The sequence below is a fragment of the Gadus morhua genome, unplaced genomic scaffold, assembly GCF_902167405.1.
Source record: "Gadus morhua unplaced genomic scaffold, gadMor3.0, whole genome shotgun sequence".
In the NCBI taxonomy this organism is placed as follows: Eukaryota; Metazoa; Chordata; class Actinopteri; order Gadiformes; family Gadidae; genus Gadus; species Gadus morhua.
Window position 1 is genome coordinate 541,040 of NW_021964143.1, and position 15,344 is coordinate 556,383.

The 15,344-nt window shown below is 42.2% G+C and overlaps 1 pseudogene; it reads right to left on the minus strand.

The window, feature by feature from the left end:
• Positions 1–13,931: 13,931 nt before the first annotated feature.
• Positions 13,932–14,050, minus strand: LOC115539140 (uncharacterized; annotated as a pseudogene).
• Between the last annotated feature and the right edge of the window lie 1,294 nt (positions 14,051–15,344).

Sequence of the window (15,344 nt, forward strand, 5' to 3'; positions counted from 1 at the left end):
TGACTTATGTATTTGTTTATTTTATCTATTTATTTTCTATTTTTTTCTATTTTCTTTGTTTGTAAATATGTATTATTAGACATGTATATTTGGGGAGTTAGATTATTACTTGAGTAGTGGAGAAGGGGTAGGTTTAAATAAGCATATGCTTCATCCTACTCCTTTTCGGACATGTTGGGTTCACATTATTACTTTTTATACTGACTATTGTTATTGTTGTTTTCACTATTCTCATTGGATTTGTTTTTTGTTTTTGTTTTTTTCAGTTCACTTTGTTGTGTTACCCGCACATGTTCGAAATAAACTATCTAAACTAAACTAATATAAAAGTTTTAAGAATTACATAATACATAATTACGGTAATAAAAAAAAGTTTCACAGCTAATGTAGCCGTTAGCACACTCAGGATCTCGTAATTACGAGATAATATCTCGTAATTACGAGATCCTGAGTGTGCTAACGGCTGCATTAGCTGTGAATCTTTTTTTTATTTGGTGAATGCTCAGCGCCACCGTACGTTAACCTATAACCCCAAGGAAGAATTGGAGGGAAAGAGCCATTATGTACATTGGGCTAACAGCGCTCTCAGTCAAGCATAGATGGGTCTGACGACATGCTGTGTACACTATGACAGGCTTGGCTAGGAAATTTAGAATCCTTATTGAGGGTCGCCGATCAACTAAGAAACATTTAAAATTAATTAAGTGGCTACAGAAAAAACAAATCCTCAAGCAGAAGATGAAATGCAAAACCTGCAGAGGCAAAATGAAAATGACAAAGAAGTCTTGTGGAGACTACTATGAATGGTAAGTTGGTCTTCTTCTTAAGTTTAATGTCAAATTTACTTTTGACTTTTTTGTTAAAGAAATATATTTATATTTTAATCCGCAGGATGTGCAGAGGGGGCTTCAATCACAGGAACAGAGTGAAGCAGTCTATAAGGCACAAGTCAATTTTCAGCCAGTCCAAGTTATCTCTTTTTGATTGGTCACGGTTCATTTACAGGTAAGATTATGACACAATAATGTAGGCTAAGGATAGATGAGTGGAGTGTTTTCATTGTGCGCCTGCATGTAGCCTCTGGTAATGTTATTTTAACGTATAGCTTGAGAATGAAAGGAAAGGTGAGAATGAAGTGAACGGCTCTTCTGCCAAAGTGCACCACATACACCAGCAGCCAAAATGTGACATTAAAATAGCCTGTAGCCAAATAAACACTGTCATGCTCGTACACAATGTCAAATGTGATGTGAAGCCTTGCAATGTGATGTGAAGCCCTACGCATACCGGCTCTGTTACTAATGTGTTACACGTGTCCTTTCTATTTTCTGAATATTATTACAGTCTATGTATGTGTGTGTGTGTGTGTGTGTGTGTGTGTGTGTGTGTGTGTGTGTGTGTGTGTGTGTGTGTGTGTGTGTGTGTGTGTGTGTGTGTGTGGAAGGGGGGGGGGGGGGTCATTTGAAGAAATGCTAATTATTTGTGATGCTTTGTTTCAGGTTTTCACAAGGACTGCGTTTAAGACAGATTGACATGATGATGGATGAGATATCAAGGAGTCCGACCTCTCTTTCAAAGATGGCAAAGAAGCTACGAGAAGTATGTAGTTGGGCACTTAATAGAAGAAGGAGAAGGAAGGGACAGCGATTGGGTGGAAGACACGAGTATGTGGTGATCGACGAAAGCCACTTCAGACATAAGAGAAAGGTGAGAAAATATTGTTTGAATTTTCATAACATGTGCATAAAATATCAGAGTAACAACTACCATAATTAAAATATGCTGGAAAATTAAGTGGTTGACATCACTGACAACAACACACATTGATAATAGTAAAGTACATACACACGCATTGTGCACCCATTCCTACACACTGCATTTGGCCAAGTGTCATTCTTCACATTCAGCCCCCCACCCCTCCTGCCTGCAAACCCCACCCAGCACTTGCCCATTCGTCATACCACTTCATCACCTTATGCCTAGTACACAACATCATACGAGTTCAGCCTCTGATTTGGAGGGTGCCGACACCCCTGCTAACTCTCCATTGTTAAAACCACATGTCTGGTATTTTTATAATTGGGAGTCTCGAGTTGGTGCATAGGGCTGATCTGTAACTTCGTTATACACACCACTGGCACAGGTAGACCCTCAGATTACATGGTGACGTCATGTTTAATCCCTTTCAAAGTGTTAACATTAGATCAGGGGCAAATTCAACCGATGCACCGGTTTTCGCAAATGAATTACCGATTGATTTACGAGGCAAGGTCTTTATCTGTGATGTCCAAGCCGACCCTACAATCCCTCAATAATCCCACCCCAATGTCCAACATGCACTTTCCATCTTTACGAACTCAATTTCATTGCATTTCTTACACCAGTAACTATGTGCATGTGACAATAAAACGTTGTTGTATCCTTGTGTAATGCATCCCTCATACACAGAATGTGTTATGCTTTGCTGCGACTTGCTTGCCTTCATGATCACTTTCTCTTTTGTTTTGTTTTAATACAGTATGGGAGAGGCAGAGCGGCTGGGGGGTGGAAAAAGAAAAAAGTGGGGTTTTTGGCATGTTGGGCGTGAAGAAAAGTGATGGGAAGAGTCAGAGACCAATCCTGCGCCTGGTGGACAGGCGAACCAGACAAGAACTTGTCCCTTTGCTATGCCGACATGTAAAAATGGGCTCTTACATCATTAGTGATGAATGGCGGTCATACCGCGTACTTAATGATCTGGGGTTCAGACACTTGACTGTAAACCACAGTATGTGGTATATGGATCCTATTACAGGAAACCATACACAGCACATTGAACGTGCTTGGCGAACTGTTAAGGAGCAGGTCTGAAGACAAAGGGGCAACCGGACAGAAGAACTGTTGTCAGACCCCCTAAATGTGATTGAGTGGCATGAATGGATTGCAAAAAAGTACCACAGTGGTCCATTGGGTAGGATTTTGCATGACATAGCAGAGATGTACAAACATCTCTGAAACACATACACAGTCTTTCATTAAAGGCACACCAGGTAACATTTTTAGGTTAATTTAACAGTTTCTTAGTCACTGATGATTAAATGGCTAATTACCGGGTGAATGGAGCGTCTCTCACCCATCTTTGCCTTGTGTGCCTTTAAGAAACCTATTCAATCTTAAAAAAAAGCTATTGGAGAGTTCTTGGTTAGAGTTATAAATAAAATATTTCCATCCCCCTTCCCAACAGTGTGTGCTGAGATCATTCATTTCCAGTGTGAAAGTGAAAATATTTGCTATCGTTAATAAATGTTAAATAAATATTTGCAAATAATTAATAATTACTATTCCAACTTTATTATAAGGGTCCCCAATACTAATAGTTATATATTACTAATATATTAATTAAGCTTAACCAACTTTATTATAAGGGTCCCCTATACTGATAGTTATATATTACTAATATATTAATTACGCTTAACCAACTTTATTATAAGGGTCCCCCATACTGATAGTGTCGTGGCAATTTCTGTAGCAGATATTGCGTCTAAGCAGATGAGATATTTAGATGCAAAAAGCACACAATACTGTTGACAATTAGTGGTTACATATATTTGTAAAAATAGAACAAACAAAGATACATCACAACATGCATCAATAAACAATAAAACGGGCATACATTACAATAATCTGAGGCCTCAGATGGGAATCCTCACGGCGTGTTACTTCATGTACTAAAGACACGCTTAGAGGAAAGTCCACTGAGTTTTCCAATCAATGAGTTCTTATTCGTTTGGGTTTATTAGGGGGTGGTCCCCCAATACCAAAAGCCTTTGTGTACCAGATGGTTATCTTTACAACTGCAGCTGTGGGGAATGCCATTGGAGGGGGTAGCGGCCGTGTCATCTAAACCCCTGGCTTGGTTGACGCTAGCCAGGGGGTCGAGGAAGCAGGCCCACACATCAAAGGATTGCATGGAGGGTGTTTTACAAGACAAGGAACTCAGGAAAGGGCAGGCAATAAAAAATGCATCACTCAACCCTTGACGGTTTACACTTTAAATGACCCGCATGGAGTAGAACGTAGGCCCTATCTTAAATTACACAGAATAGCAACAAAACTTAAATTCATACATAGACCAAAACAATACAACATGTGGATTTTCCATCACAATAGTTATATATTACTAATATATTAATTAAGCTTTACCAACTTTATTATAAGGGTCCCCCATACTGATAGTTATATATTACTAATATATTAATTAAGCTTAACCAACTTTATTATAAGGGTCCCCCATACTGATAGTTATATATTACTAATATATTAATTAAGCTTAACCAACTTTATTATAAGGGTCCCCCATACTGATAGTTATATATTACTAATATATTAATTAAGCTTAACCAACTTTATTATAAGGGTCCCCCATACTGATAGTTATATATTACTAATATATTAATTAAGCTTAACCAACTTTATTATAAGGGTCCCCCATACTGATAGTTATATATTACTCATATATTAATTAAGCTTTTTGTAAATAAACATTTAACATTTAAATAATGTAAGAAATAACTGTTAATTAGTGCCAAAAATACATTTAGTTAACTATTAATAAATATTAATACAATATTAGTTAATAGATTGTTTTCTATTTGTTAAAACATTAACATACAGATTGTATGCAAACAACTAATATTTAATTAATGATGGAAAAACTATTAACTTGTGCCAAATAGATATTTTAGTAACAATTAACAAATATTAACAAAGAATTAGGTAATGACTAGTTTGCTATTTATTATGGCACCTTATTATAAAGTGTTACCTTGTATTTTTATCCAAAGCAAGAAGGATGTCATTTACAACTCTTGTAATTTTCAGTTGAGTGGAAATTCCTGAACCCCGACTGCAAAGGTTCGAAGAAATTGTTCCTCGTCAGATAATCAACGATTTGCTTTGCTACAATCGATTCCTGTACCTTGCACAGGAAGGGCAGATTCGATATAGGCCGATAGTTCCTGACTAATTCAGGATCTATGCCAGGCTTTTTGAGTAGCGGTTTTATCACCGCAGCCTTGCGGTGATAAAACCACTTGTCGCCATGGCGCTGTCATGGCGACAAGTGGACAGCGTCTCTAGTGCGTCCTGTTGTGCGCTCTATTTGTTTGTCAAAGTTTTAGTCCCGTGTCTAGTTGGCTGAAGTGATTGAATGGTACATCGTATGCCTACTTAGATTACTGGTTTGATCAAAGAGCTTCCAGCTTGCCGGAACTTTATAAAATTAAACTTTAAGATGAGGAAGTGTCTACTACTACTGCTGCTGCTACTTTGGATAGCCAGATCACTCGCGGCTTTTGGGAGGCTTGGAATTGGAATTCTGCAGTACTCCCGAGATGATCTGCTGCTACTACGGAATTGGGATTATTCAGCACCAAATCTGGGAAACTGCGGAGAACTGAGACGATATAGCCCCAACCACGATTGTCGGCGGGATACTTCGAGAAGGAAGCGGGGTAGGAGAGGAGGAGTAAGGCAGAGGCTGAAACGACTCACCGGCACATCGAAATGCCCACCGCTCCCCTCCATTGTACTTGCCAATGTTCGCTCATTACGGAATAAGTTGGATGAACTGCATGCGAACATAGCTTGCCAATGGGCGTACAGTCAGGCGAACCTGATCTGTCTCACCGAGACCTGGTTGGATAATAACATCGCGGACTCAGAGCTCTCTATTGACGGATTCGGAACTCCGCTCAGACTGGACCAGGACGCTGTGAGTAGCCTGAAAAGGCACGGGAGCGGGCTGTGTGTCTACGTAAATCAGGAATGGAGCAAAACTGCTGTTGTGAAGGACTCTTGCTGCACACCTGACTTAGAGCTGCTTGCCGTGTCATTTAGACCCAAATATTTACCTCGTGAGTTTAGTCAATTGTCCCTATTGCTTGTTTACATTCCTCCGTCAGGCAACGTCACACGCGCATCTGAGGCCATAGCTGCATGTGTCCACAAAATTGAATGCGCATCCCCTGACTCACCTGTTCTCATCCTCTGGGATTTTAATGCCTGTAGACTAAATAAAATACTTCCTACTTACCAACAATATGTTACATGCACTACCAGAGGCGATAAAACAATTGACCTCTGTTATGGTAATGTAAAGAACGCATACAAGGCATTTAGAAAACCTCCTCTCAGTACTGCGGACCATAACGTTGTCCATCTTATCCCCGCTTATCGCACAAAGCTTCAAAGGGAGGGTGTTATAAAGAAGCAGGTGAAAAAGTGGGATTCTGCTGCAATTGACACTCTTCAGGCCTGCTTCGAGTGCACTGAGTGGGAGGTGCTAACGCAGGGTAACAGCCTAGAGGAGGCTACTGATGTGGTAACTGACTACATAACTTTCTGTGAGGCAATGGTTGTCCCTACTAAGACTGTTAAGGTTTTTTCTAACAACAAGCCTTGGATTACAAAAGCCCTGAAATCAACACTGAATGAAAAGAAAATTGCATTCTTCTCTGGAAATAAAATTGAGTCTAAACTCATTAAAAAAAAACTGAATAAACAATTAAAAGCAGCAAAGATGGAATACAGGAAGAGAGTTGAGAAACTCTTTCTGGAGGGTAATCCAAGAGATGCATGGCAAGGTGTCAAAACCCTAGCTGGCCTCCCCATTAACAACTCAGCTCTTCCCACCACCGGGGCAAAAGACTGCATTGACATGGCAGAGAACCTTAACCAGTTCTACTGCAGGTTTGAGAAATTGGACCAAACACAGGAGAGGGAGAAGCTAATGGAGGAGCTCACTGCTAGGATACCGGGCTATGTAAATCGGGAGCTGCAGCAGGCGGAGGTTGAGCTGGTGTTGAGAAGGATGAAGCCAAATAAAGCACCAGGGCCAGACCAGATCTGTGGCCGCTTGCTGAAGGCCTGCAGCAACCAGCTTGCTGGTGTCTACTGCCACCTTTTTAACCGCTCACTGGCGGAACGCTCTATCCCCTCAGTCTGGAAGACTTCCATCATATGCCCTGTGCCCAAAAAGAGTCAACCAACCTGTGATAATGACTATCGACCTGTGGCCTTACCATCCCTGGTCATGAAAGGCTTTGAGAGGCTAATTCTCACACAATTACAGGCAGAGGTCAGTAAGTGTGCTGACCCGCTTCAGTTTGCGTACAAACGTCACAGAGGGGTAGACGACGCCACAGTAAGGCTGCTGCACAGAGCTTACACCCACCTTGAGAAGCCCAAGTCATTTCTGCGGCTGGTGTTCATAGACTTCTCAAGTGCCTTTAACACTGTGCAACCCCATCTAATGGGAAAAAAACTAAGCCAGATGGATGTCAATCCCCACCTCATACTCTGGGTCCTCTCATTCCTGACAGACAGACACCAGAGAGTGAGAGTTAACGGCCACCTTAGCTCATCCAGAAGGATCTCTACAGGTGCTCCACAGGGCTCTGTCATCTCACCAGTTCTTTATACACTCTACACCAAGGGTGCCCAACCTTTTTTGACCCAAGATCTACTTTTCAAGTAGCCAACCTCCCGAGAAAAGGAGTTTAGCAACCTCCCGAGAAAAGGGTTGCATCGTGAACCTACGGACTTCAGTGGGGGTTTCATTCCGTCTGCGCACGGCACCTTCTCAACAATATTCAATAATCTTCCTCCCACTCAGGGTGAAAATGGTAGGTCTTAGCTCGTTTCCCCTCAGCCATGCCAACGTTTAGGAGTGCGTAACTACTGTTGACGGCTTTCAAATGCTGTTGACAGCGCATGCGCTACCGCGCGTATATGTCCCGCACAAATTATTTTATTTATTTTTTTACTTATTTTATTTAAAAAAAAATATATATATTTTTTTTTTCTTCTTCACCCCTCGCGGTCGACTTGGGAGCACAAACCCAGACATCACATACATCAAGTATTCTGACGACACTGTCATCAAGGACTCCACCAACTCATCAGATCAGTTAGAGTCCGAGCTGGCCACCTTTTTAGACTGGTGCAGGCGGAACTGCCTTGACCTCAACATCACCAAAACAAAATAACTAATTATAGACTTCCGTAAGGCCCCCTCCACCTTCCCCACTCTGACTGTTAACAACCAGCCGATAGAGAGGGTTGACACATACAGATACCTTGGGAAAACAATCGATCACAAACTCAACTTCAAAACAAATACTGATATCATCCACTCCAAGTGCCAGCAACGTCTCTTTTTCCTTCGTAAACTCTGCAAACTCCAGGTCCACCAATCCGTTCTGACAGCATTCTACAGATGTTTCATTGAATCCATAATCACCTTTAACATCACCTCCTGGTTCGGAGCACTGTCCAACATCCATAGGAACCCACTAAACAGAATCATCAAACTGAGCAGCAAAATAATTGGACAACAGCAGGAATCCCTCATCAATATGTACAACAAAAGGACTAAGCAGAAATCAACACAAATCACCCTTGACATCCCACACACTCTACACAGCCAGTATTCCCTCTTACCCTCAGGCCGCAGATACAGAGCCCCTACAGTAAGGACAAACAGAGCCCTGTCAAGTTTTGTCCCGGCATCCATAAGACTCTTGAATGGTTTAACCCCTCCTTGAACTGTATCCTCTTGTTTTAATACCTGGAATCTTTTTAAATGATTTATTTATTCATCCTCCACTATGGAGGTAATAATACTATTTATTTATTAGGCTTAGGCAAGGATTTTTATTTTTATTTTCTGCAGGGCTGACGGTGTATGTTTGCGAGTGTGTGCGTGTTTTTCTTTTGTTTATTGTATGTACTGTTGGGTATGGACACACCCTGCTGCTCCTCCACATCTGAAGTTCCTAACGGAAAAATAAAGTAATTTGAATTGAATTGGAACAATTCCTGTTGAAAACGAGAGATTCATAAGCGAGAGGATTGCAGGCCCCACCGTGGGAAGAAGTTCCTTGAGAACCCTGGAAGGGAGAGGATCCAACATACAGGTTGTTGGCTTTGATGCCTTTATCACCCTTTCAAGTTCCACCAAAGGAATTGCCTTGAACTCCAGGAGAGTTGCGTCAGAGTTCCCCATCCTGCCCCACAGAATGTGTAGGACAAGCAGCGCGGCAAGCATCAATTTCCTCTCTAATTGATTGAATACTCTCAAAGAAATCCATGAATTCACCTGCCACGATCGAGGAGCCCACTGTCTGAGTCTGTTTCTGAGTGAGACTCCTCACCGTGCCAAAAATAAACTTGGGATTGTTTCTATTCAAGTTGATGATACTGGAAAAGTAGGCGTTCCTGGCAATAGTCAGCGCACCCATAACAGTCTGCTCACCCCAGGTGAGCAGACTGTTATGCCATGCAAGATGAAAGACCTCAAGTTTAGTCGAGCGCCATTTGCGTTCAAGGAGTGCGCGTTTCTGCATTAAACCAGGGGGCTGGTTTTTTCAATGTTCGTTTTTTAGTTCCGTTCGGAGCAACTGAATCAATGGCAACAGACAAGGCAATGTTGAGGTCATCAGTAAGGCACTCCACAGAACCACTATAGTTACAAAGAGGTGCAAGTGAACCAGATAACTTATCTGCCATAGCTGTAATGGTTGCAGGTGTGATGCGGCGACAGCTGAAAGTAGCTTGCTGATCGTCGCAGGGGCAGGATACCACCACCTGGAAAGTGAGCAAAAAGTGGTCTGATAAAGCTGAGGTGTAGGAAGAGACCACTAGCTGTGAAATGTCTACACCGTGGGTCAGAACGAGATCCAGCGTGTTTCCACCGATGTGGGTTGGGTGCTGGACGAGCTGTTTGAAGCCAAGTGTATCTGTAATGGACAGAAAAGCCCTTGCGAGGGCATCAGATGGGTTATTCACATGAATGTTGAAATCCCCAATAAGCAAAATATTGTCTGAGTATGTAGCCAGATCAGTTGCAAAGTCAGAAAACTCATCAACAAAAACTGAATACGGTCCTGGGGGACGGTATACTACAGCTAAAACGAAAGAGTCTGGAACTCGTTTCGCTTCTCGGGGAGCTGAAGTGCAGAGCGGTAGCACCTCAAAGGATTTGAAAATATATCTATTCTTTGGCTTTAAATTAAGCTTAGAATTAGATATCAGGGCTACTCCACCACCTTTCTTAACTTCTCTAGATACTTGGGTGCTAACGTAATGGGGTGGAGTAGCTTCGTTTAGGGCTAGAAACTCATCTGGCTTTAACCAGGTTTCACCAAGGCCCAGTATGTCGATCTTTTTATCAATAATTAGATCATGGACCAAGAGCGCTTTAGATGAAAGCGACCTTATGTTCATGAACCCTATTCTGAGTGCTTCCATTTTATTATTTTCAGAGGGAGTCTGGTTAACACAGCTCTGAGGCGATCAGTGGGATCGCCAGAGTTCGACATACTGGTCGCGGCCCTCGCCTGCGGGTTTTACACCTCGAGACAGTGCGAGGCCGCCCCACCGTACATATAGGTACAGCGTTAATTTCAGAGGGAGTCTGGTTAACACTTAGCTCTGAAACAATTGGTGCAATAGATACTGGTTCAGCTAACCCATCTGCTGTTCCAGACTCTGCAACGTAAACTATCATGTGGCTAGCAGGTTTGCTAAACTCCTGCAGCCCAGCGTGCTGTGAGTGGATGAGTCACGCCTGACTAAGACATCTGTCTATGTTTTTTGACATAATTGAGGAGCCTAACCCAGTAGGGTGTAGGCCGTCTCTCATGAGCACACCAGGGCGACCCCACAGGGAGGGCCAGTTATCTATGAAACCAAAGCCCTGCTCTGAACTATATCGTGCCAGCCAGCGATTTAGAGACAATAATCTACTATAACGCTCATCATTACCCTTATCGGGTAGAGGGCCAGAGAGAATTAATCGATGCCGACACATCTTTCTGGCGAAGTCACAAAGCCTAGCTATGTTGCTTTTTGTGACCTCAGTTTGTCTTGTCCTAGCATTGTTGGTGCCGACATGAACTACAATGTTGTCTAAACTAGTGTCGGTGTTTGGTGCATCTAATCTAACTCTGTATGTGGTCTGACCGCATGTCAGCACCCTAAGATTAGCTTCAAGCCCCACAGAGAGGTACAGCCACAGGGGGGAGCAGTAAACCAACGAGAGCCCCAGGCTGGAGGGGGCTCAACAGGACCTCTGAGTCCACTTCAACGCTACTGCTGCCGCAGCTGCTGCTGCTGTCCTGAGTGCTGTGGACACTCGTCCCAGGACGAGGCGTCCCGGGATGAGGTGTAGAAGGTCTGCCATGAACAGAAAGGATGTTTCCATGTGCTTGTTGTGCTTTACCTAACAGTGCCTTTGTTTGGCTTTGGTTGTATACAGATTGTTGTATTGATGCGTTACATATCTTAAGTATTTATTTAAAGATTGTGTACTAATATAACAGAGACAGTTCATTCAATCTGACTTGTTGATTGATTGTTGTACCTATCACCAAAAAGGAAGCGAAGGGTGGTGTTTTAGGGACTTTTTTGATCACATTCATATATTAGTATTAACCTAGTAATGTTCAAAATGTTAATAGTTATTTTACATTCAAATTTTCATTATTATTGTTTGCTTCACATAAACAAAACATACAACTCAATTTATTTTGTTTGTCACAATCTTGAGTAAAATGGCCAGTCATTAAAATATAGTTGTATCAATTGAAAATAATTATGTGCGATTGCTAAATTAAAAAATGTGGTAGTATGTCTGTATATATGGTAGTAGCCAAGAGTAAAGCCAGTAAAGGCCTTCTATTGTTGTAGAGATTCCATTAATGAAAAAAAGAGAATAAAAGAAAAAATAGATTATAATTTCAATGGAGTTTTTATTTATCTGCTTTTGTGTGCAAATGTAAGCAGTTTACCAAAACTACGCCTCAAAACTAGGAATAAAACCACATGATATTGGGAGCAGAGTTATTTTTTAATTGAAGGTCAGACAGGGAACATCTTTAACATCTTTAACATCTTTAACATCAGGATCCAACTGCCGAAAATCTGTTGTATGTTCACCGGGATGGGACGGAAGTAGTGGACACCTTACAGGACTCGGGACCAAAGCAAAATATGCTTTCATTTGCATATCTCTGAACACGCTTTCAAAATCGTTAAACACATTCATCACAAGACGTGTCCACAGAAACAGTTTTATTGAGGGAAAGACAATCCCCAGCGCCCTTGTCTTGTGGAAAAATACGGAGAACTGGGAGAGATAATGTAAACCCAATAAAACTGCAAACGTAGACTATGACCTTAATCCAAAATCAATGTTCTAAAAGCTAATGTCACCTTGTGTTTTACAGACCGTGTGCTTACACAGACGATATTGTACTTACAGGTATCGAAAAAACCCAAATCCCCTCATGACTTTTCATGATCTTTTGAAGAAACGTAGCGTTGCAAAACCTGGGATGGACAACAGTGGACCGCCGTCATTGCAGCTCTCTGCTGCTCCCTGCTAGCAGCGTCACTACACTCTCCACATGTTTCACAAATAGAGTTTGGAGAGACGTTGTCAGTGTCTGTATGTTGCTTAAATTCTCCAAAACAGTGGGTGCTAAAGATCAAAGCATGGCAGACCATTGCAGCCAATGAGCTCGAGTTGAAAAATAATAATGCTTACAGCACCTGGGTTCTCATTTATAACCGTTGCGTACGCACAAAATGGAGCTGAAATTGGCGTACGTGACTTTCCACGCCAAGGTTGTGATCTATAAAAAACCAACTTGACGGGAAAATGTGCGCAGCCCTGAGCAAACTCTAACCCATGCGTACGCATGGTTTGGAGGAAAAGGAGAATTGGCGACACAGATGGTGTGGTGGTGAACTGAAGTCAGACCGAAGAATTGTAGAGTGAGAAGAACGATTAGCCTATGTTTTATCATCGCCCTTCATAAATTGTATTTCAACCCGTATCATGCGTTAAATCAGAATAATTTAAATCTACTGCGTTATTACTCCAGAAACATCTCCTTAGAATACAAATTAAAAAAAAATCTCTATATTTAATCCCGTCACTCCATACTGTCCACTGACGGCGCGACTGCATGGAATAAAGCATCTGTCCAACATGTGTCAATAACATAATATTTTTATGTGACACTGTAAACACATAATCAAATGTCAATTAAATCCCAAGTGTGGAAAACCACACTCCTCATCACAAACGTTGTCCGTTACTCTTGATGCTTTTCATGACAAATCACGCATTAAAAAGGGGTTATGTTCAAGAACATTTTACGTGGGTGATTACAAACTGATTGTCCAAGGTGTTCTCGGTCAGTCTTATTACCGTAACCCTATAAATACAGAGGTCTGCGCCGTGGTAATGCTGCACTATATGGCACTTCTGGCGGACCATGCAAATGGCAGGATTCGGAGGGAGAGGGTATTTAGGGACCATAACACTAGGCTACATAAAAATATATAACTCTATGTCAGACCACTTCTTTTTTAATTCTGGGACTGTGCGCTCCGTGCTACTGACAGAGTTCACTGCTGCAGCAACATGTTGCCACTCACTCTGCTTTTTGTTGTTGGCGATCCCAATCCCGTGACCGCCGAACAAAACTACCTTTCGGGCCTCCATCTCACCCACAAGTGTCTCCACTTCAACCTCCGTGTAATTTCGCTTTTTTGCTTTTCTCAGTAGGCCTACTTCTGCCATTGTTTCCGACAAGACATAATACTTGCATCTGAGTCTGTTTTATATGCAGATCGAATTCATGAGGTCATTTGCATTGACCATTTATGGTTAAAAAGGGGCGTGTAGGCCTACAGGGCGGAACGTGAAGCTGATTCAGCTGCGCACACTTGTAGGCACTCTGTGATTTATAAAGCAAAGATTGCGTACGGTGTGCGTACGCAGGGTTTTATAAATCGGAATATTTTTTGGCGCACGCAAAACTTGGCTTTTGGGCGTACGTAGGCCTACACTTTTAGTAGCGATCCCACGCACAGTTTTATAAATGAGACCCCTGGTATTCCCAGGCTGTCACCCATCCAAGTACTAACCAGGCCCGACCCTGCTTTGCTTCCGAGATCAGACGAGATCGGGCGTGCTCAGGATGGTATGGCCGTAAGCAATTATTAGCATACCATATTACCATATTAGCATTTATACAGGAGGAGCACGTAAGGAGTGAGAGCGCTGCCGTGGCCAGAGACGGGACTTGTAGGCTACTGAAAAAATGATTAGATCCATAATGAATGAAAGAAATGAATGAATGAATACGTTATTCCAGACTCAGAGTTACATATTTGAACGCAATGCATTACACTGCTTGGGCGTCATCGTTTGCGTGATCTTTTGAAGAAACGTAGCGTTGCAAAACCTGGGATGGACTGCAGTGGACCGCCGTCATTGCAGCTCTCTGCTGCTCCCTGCTAGTGTGGTAGAAATTAACCTTACATTTTATGTTAAACTATGATTATTATTAGGCCTACATATCATATAGATACTTTAATAGTGGAAAATAGCTGATCACCTCTGCCCTAGATGTTATGTGCCATGTGGCGCCAGTGAGCGGGTCCAGTCCATTCCCACCTGATGTGCCATGTGGCACCAGTGAGTGGGTCAAGTCTATTCCCATCTGATGTACTCTCTGAAGACAATGCTTACATTCACACGTGTGCATCATCTCTGTTTGTATAAGGATAATATATATAAGGTCACATTGGGATCCAGAAGACATGAGAATATGCTGACATCCACACAGTACGACCCAGAAAAACATGCTATCCACATCAATATTTGATGAAAGTCCAACTTTGTATTGTGTAAGGATTGGGGATATAAGGAGCTTCACTACACTGTCCACATGTTTCACAAATAGAGTTTGGAGAGACGTTGTCAGTGTCTGTATGTTGCTTAAATTCTCCAAAACAGTGGGCGCTAAAGATCAACGCACGGCAGGCCATTGCAGCCAATGAGGTTGAGTTGAAAAAGAAAAAAGCTGTTACGTATTTTAAGAATCTAAGCTACCCACTCATGCTGCTTTCACACCAAAAAGAACCAAGAGCCAGTTCCGGGCTGGTGCTAGGGCCAGTTCCAAACAGGTTCCAGCCTTATCCCACTTAAGAACCAGTTGGTTTCACACCGGCCAGAGCCAGCCATGGAGCCGGCGTGAGCAACGTCATGACGTCACTGCAAACGTCTCCGCTAGTGAGCTTGGACAGAAGCATACGGCCGACATCTTTCTTTATTCTGGGTGGAAATAGTAACATAGTTACGCCATTAAATGCGTTTATGAAAACATTTTTAGCGAGAAATGTGCATTTTACTTTCATAATGTTCGCTCTGTGAATGTGAAGGATGGTTGGTTTGATAGTTATGACGAAGAGGGAACGCTCCGTTCACTTGCATGGACATGGACTCA